We start from the raw sequence: 6,118 nt of genomic DNA, 5'->3' as shown, positions 1-6,118 counted from the left end.
AATTTACGTCACACATTTTCACTTGGTGCATTTATATCTTTGTCTTTTATTTTACGTTCAGGGGTACTAACATCTGTTTTGAGTTTGATCCAGTGTTCGTAGTCGTGCTTGCAGACCTTCGGGTGCTGTTGCTGCGGAGGGATTTATGCGGACTCTGAGAACCCCCCCCACCCCCACTGTTGTATGAAGCTGTTCGGACCTACGAACGTGGAGTGAAGCCGAGCGTTTGGGAAGCTGCGACCAGCAGTGATGTAGCACAGATGTTCTGATGTCAGTGATCATGCTTGATTACCCATCCAAGTCTTATGAAGTTAATCACATGTTGTCGTGTCACGCTTCACTGTAGATGTTTTCTGTTTTACCTCAATTTTAGACCACCCCTTAAAACTATCAGTAGTTGTCTCTCTTGATGTAATGAATAAGTGCCCATCCAACCGTCACCTTCACACCATGTTTTTAACTTTCACAGCACATGAGCTGATCTTATTATATCAGGACAAAGTTGCTCTCTCTCTCTCTCTCTCTCTCTCTTACATGCCAATTTGCATTCTTCAGTGTTGTCACTGGCCACTACTAGAAGCCTTTGTGCTCTACATCACTGTTCAGCTTATTACACGGCGAGTTAAGGTTAGTTGGTACAATCCATCCTCACGTCTGAAAAGATTCACGGCCGTGGTTACACTTGTCTTTTCAATGCGACTATCGTCATCCGATCTCCGTCATCTTCCTCCCCAAAGGGAAGACCAAAGGGCAAAGGGAAGACCCGCTGCCTGAGACCTGTTCAGTTACCGCTGATGAAAACCCAACACGTCCTCATTTTACTGGTTCACAACAAAAGCTTTTTAGATGACAAAATAACGGGACTTTATAGGAAATTCAATATGTTTATCCACCGTTTTACAGCTGCTCCTTTGACCACAAAACAAATAATATAACGCATGAGTTCCGGTCTGGCGCATCCGAACACAGGAGTTGCATTGAACAGACGCGTGTAGCCACGGCCAAAGACTGTAGGCATCTCATGAAAAAGAAAATGTAATTCTATGCAGTATAGATGTGTAAAATATGTAAATTGATTATAATATCCTATATTTATGAATACCCTTTAAAACTCGAGTCATGTCATCTTGTAAACATGCAACCCATTGAGGCGACCCACTGCGAAAGTCAACGCTAATATCAAACACGGGCATTAAAGTACACGGTCACAAAAAAACAGTTATCTGCACGCACGAAAACCAGCGTCGTGCGTGGTCGTTAACGTAGGCTACTTTCTCTACTGTACTGTATCCGGTTCTACAGTGTGTGAAATACATTGCGCGTCGTTTCTTACACAGCCGCTCAGTCAAATGGAATTGGACAAATCATTCAGGGGGTTGACGGGATGCTTTGCTGATCCATTTGAACATCTCGTGGGCCACAGCAAACAACAATTAGATTGTAAACCCACAAGTATTCTTCCACCCGAGTCTATCATAACTTGCACTCTGGAAAACAACCTCCAGCACTGAAGCCCTTCCTTCTCTGCAGCAGGCTGACTGAGCCACTGCTCCAGTTTTCTGGCTGTTAGTGGCCGTTGAATGCTCCCTGATCCTCTTACATCCAGAAGGCTCACATTTACAGCTGAGGGGAACGAGCACAACCACCTGACAGCCTTGCTCATTTCCTTTAACTCCTCTCCTCTCACGCGTCTGTGAATGGCTTGCTACGCTTGCTGCAGCGAGGATAAGAGGATGTTTTGTAAATCTTGAGTGTATATAAACGTGCAAATGCGAGCGTACGTGCACCGCTGTCCAGCGCGTTCGGTCCCTTTTCTTCGCCCCTTGTACTTTTCCTGCTTCCCAATTTGTGAAAGGGTAATTGTGGCTGAGCGATGGGAGGGTCGAACCTTAAAGCATCTCATTTCCCCGTCTGGACCGAATTCAATTTACTGTCGGAAATGTCAGCGCGTGACGGAGTGTCGCAGTTGAGAAGTGTGCTGTAAATGTCAACAGGGACGGGGTCGAAGAGAGAAGGCTTGTTTAAAACCCTGAAGTGACGAGCGAAATGACATGCGGCCCTCCCTGCCCCGTCTTCAAATCCTCCTTGTATTGCTGCTTAGAGGACAATGGTATTTACACGCAGCGTTGAAGTCATGCATTTATTTATACTTCTGCAGCAACAAGAGGCCTGAGAAGTCTTGCTCTCTTCTGAATGTGCTCTTAATGCGCTGCTGTTGGGAATATTTCTAAATCATCTTCCCAGATGCTCTTTGATTCCATTTAAAGGCGGTTTTGTTGCTCATTTAACGCTTAACTGCTCTGCAGAGACTGATAAGTGGGTTTCAGGAAGGTTGCGGAAAGGAATGAATTTCTAAACATACTCCCGCTTGTGAACGCGTGAATGCAGAGCAGATTGTCTCTCAGAGAGAATATCCATGTTGTATTTTAGCTTGGGGGGGATGTGATCAAATATAAGAAACCAAAAACCTCTGATTTAGACGAACATCAAAAGAAGAGAAATAAAACCCCTGATTGCGTCACATTATCCCAGACACTTCTAAATTCTTAAGAAGAACCCCCCCCCGACTATTTTCATACTTTTCCGTTTCAAACCAATTGCATACTTTTTGGGCAAACATTCTCCCACGGTGGGGGAAATGTTTGTTGCAGGAAACCTTAATTTTAAGCCATACAGCCTACAGAAGAACCTATTTAATTGTACACGTCATGTTTACCTTTGTCTCGCTCGACGCATAAAACAAATGAAAGTCTTTAGATTTAAATCGCTTGTATCTTCAAACGAATGCTCGCTGTTCCTGATTTCCACACTGGGTGTTTTTCGCTGAGTTGCTTTAAGTCATGGCCGATGTTTTCATTGAATGTGTTGGACTGAACTACAACAACACTGTTACCTCACCAGCATTCGCTTCAGCTTTTATTTTCACGTTTGCTTTATTCATGTGCTTTATTTTCTGTAACTGCGTTTTTTGGGGCTTTACAGAGATTTCTGTGACTGCAAGTCCCTTTATGTTACTGTCAAGTGCTTTATCTGGAATCATGTGCATTACATCACTCCATGTGCTTTACAGAAGTTTAGAACTTCATTGGGATTTTTTTTTGCATCTCATGTTTGTTTTTCACTGCACTCCATTTGTCACCCAAACTTTAGAGTGTGGAGTTCAGGGTCAAGCAGAAAGTGTCTGGATCTATAAACTCTAACCGGTATGACTTATACGATTTAAACCCAAACTCTCCACTGGGAAGAGTGAAGTGAAGGCAACAACTTCAATCAGCTCCGCATGCGGACCAAGCTTTTAGATTTGAGTTTGTTTTTCCCTGCTATTCAGGCCGCCATTAGTTTCCATTCATTCTCCAGAGAATAACAAACCTTCTAGAGACTTTAAACTGGCTTCAGGTCGACTTTTAGGCCTGTTACATTTCACATTAATTCAAATCAACTTCAGATCTATGTTACACCATTGAAACAGTTCTTCCTGTCCATAGCAGCCGTAAAGAGATCATCACTCTGTGTGAAAAGGCATTTCATAAGTTTAGCCAAAGATAATATGAACCTCAACAGTCTGAGACTTCTAATGTGCTCTATGTTTATGTCTTCCAAAGTTGAAATGTTTTAGTATGAATGGAGATTAATGGTTGCCAGAAAAATATGGAAAACACAGATACAAAATCTTCCATGCTTTACAAAACATTAATTTGGTTACCACATGATATGTGTACTGAAACATTTAAAACACGGCCTGTTCCTTTAAGTACTGTAAGATTTGACCGGCTAACGGTTAGACTGCGGATGACGCTCTCCAATTATAGAGAGAGCAATCACAGTATGACGCACACGCGCGTCATCGACCCAATGACCCCCGCGGTGTCATTACTCCAGCACCCAGAGACTGTTGTCCTCCCTCGTTTACCTCATCGCTCTCCACCATCTTACACCACACGAGCACTTTACCGGAGCTGTACCTTTTTATCTCAAAAACACCGATGTTGAAGAGAGCAATAAGTGGCTTTAATGTAGGCTACAGGTTGTGCATTGGTTATCAGGTGACACATCACAGGGGAAAGGAATGTACTTCATGATGGGCCTTACAAACAGGGATGTATTCGGGGCATTTAGTCCTCAGGCAGAGAGGCGGGGCTTTAAATCCTCGTGAATGTCAACTTGATAAAGTGGATTGTATTTCCCTTTTTATTCTTTTTCTTCATCTTCATGCGTTTGAATTTATGTTTTTGCAATAATTAAGAGGTTTATTTAATTTTGTATACACATAAATGGGAATATATATATATATATATATAAATATAAAATAAAGAAAATGTATTAGAAATTTACTATATATGTACAAATCCGAAAGATAACAAGTGTGCACTTTCCTGTTGATTACTCTTCAGCTTTCAGCATTCCATTCCTGTAATGACCAGTGAACCGACGTCAGAAACTATAAACCAAATTAAAGATTTACTTTATAGCAATGCGGTGTCCACGTCTCCTGATTTTCAGTGTATCTTTTGTTCAGATCGAATGACTTTGTGAATTTCAGCGTCCTTCAATCTGATATATCAAGTTTACACATTAGCAATGTGGGAATAAGTATTCAGATCCTTTACTTCAGAGTAAAAGTAGCAATAACACAATGTAAGAATACTGCATTCAAAAATAAAGGAAACAGAAGTATTATGAGCGAAATATACTTAAAGTACTCGTAATACGGAATGTACCTTTTCAAACTGTCAAACATCAGCTGTCTGATGAATGTAGTGCAATTGAAGTACAAAGTAGCACAACATGGGAATACTCGGGTTAAGTTGTACTGCACAGTACTTAGTTACTTTGCAGTACTGTACACAAGCAGTGTATCTTCCCCTGCCTGCCGATGCGCCCTTGAGCAACAATGTGAGAAAAGGGAAAGTGATCTACAAACACGTTTAATCCACCTGCAGCAACCTTTCTTGGCCAGAAGAGGGAGTGCTGCTGAATATAATTCACATTTTATAAAATCCTTCAGCATTCTGAAATCAGACCGGATGAACATTCAGGGAAGAGTCGGATTTATTATATCTGGAGGACATTTTATAATTGGATACTTTATTGAGTCTGATGGACTGAGAATGAACTGTCTGCCTTGTTGAACATGTGATGGCATCACTCGTTCCCGGCAGTGTTTAATGGAGAATGTGAGATGTCCAGAGAGAAAGATGTGGCCGCTCTGGCTCAGCTAGTTTGTTTATTCTGCTCCTGTTTCTGTTAAATGGAAAATCACAATGACTCATGTGCTCTTTAACCAGCTTGGCCGAACATCCACATGTCCTCTGTAATATTTCTGGAATGGATATGCCCTATTTATCATAATCACTCATTTTAATTGTTGGCAGTTGCTGCATTCTATCATTTGCTAGCAAAGCCTCTGGGTGGCCAAGTTCATTTTACATCTGAGGAGTTTAATTTGAGACTCTAATTACTAGTATTGTTGTTGGCTGGAAATCCTCTTTGCATATTTGCATTTGAAGGGCTTTAAACTGATACTCATCCAGAGGAATTAACGGTATAAGTAAACAGTGAAATAAGCTTCTATTCCCAGATCACCAAGAGTATGAGAAGAGTGTGTCCCGTCCATGAATCTGTGAAACAAACTCAACGTGTGTGTTTGCAAAGTCCTCACATAACCTCACTTTGATCTATAGATATTGTATTTCTGAGCTGCAAAACAACACCTTCACAATGCTCTGGAATGCAACCCAACACAACAGCACTGCAATTAATACTTTGTGAGTGGGTCCTCTAAACCGGTCCTGCATGGGGACTGTATACAAAAAAAGAGGACTTGATTTATCTCTGTGGTAAATTTAGATTGAGGCCGTACTCTGTGGAGCTTTTGTTTTGGATTGCTCACCTACTCCAGCACCAGAGATCACGTGACCCCAGTCCTTCAAAAACCTCGAACTGGCTCTCCATTCAGCAAAGCAGCCCGTTCAAAAAATCCTCCTCACCAACAAAGCCCTCCACAACCTATAGCCCCCTCCTCCCTCTCTGACCTCCTGCACCGACGACACACTCCTCCCACCCGCAACCTCCTCACCCCTCTCACGTGGTCCAAGCACCAGACCTGGGGGGGGGGGGG

The sequence above is a fragment of the Anarrhichthys ocellatus genome, unplaced genomic scaffold (genome assembly GCF_004355925.1).
Source record: "Anarrhichthys ocellatus isolate YVR2014 unplaced genomic scaffold, GSC_Weel_1.0 scaffold13, whole genome shotgun sequence".
In the NCBI taxonomy this organism is placed as follows: domain Eukaryota; kingdom Metazoa; phylum Chordata; class Actinopteri; order Perciformes; family Anarhichadidae; genus Anarrhichthys; species Anarrhichthys ocellatus.
Note: the sequence above shows the minus strand (reverse complement) of the source record.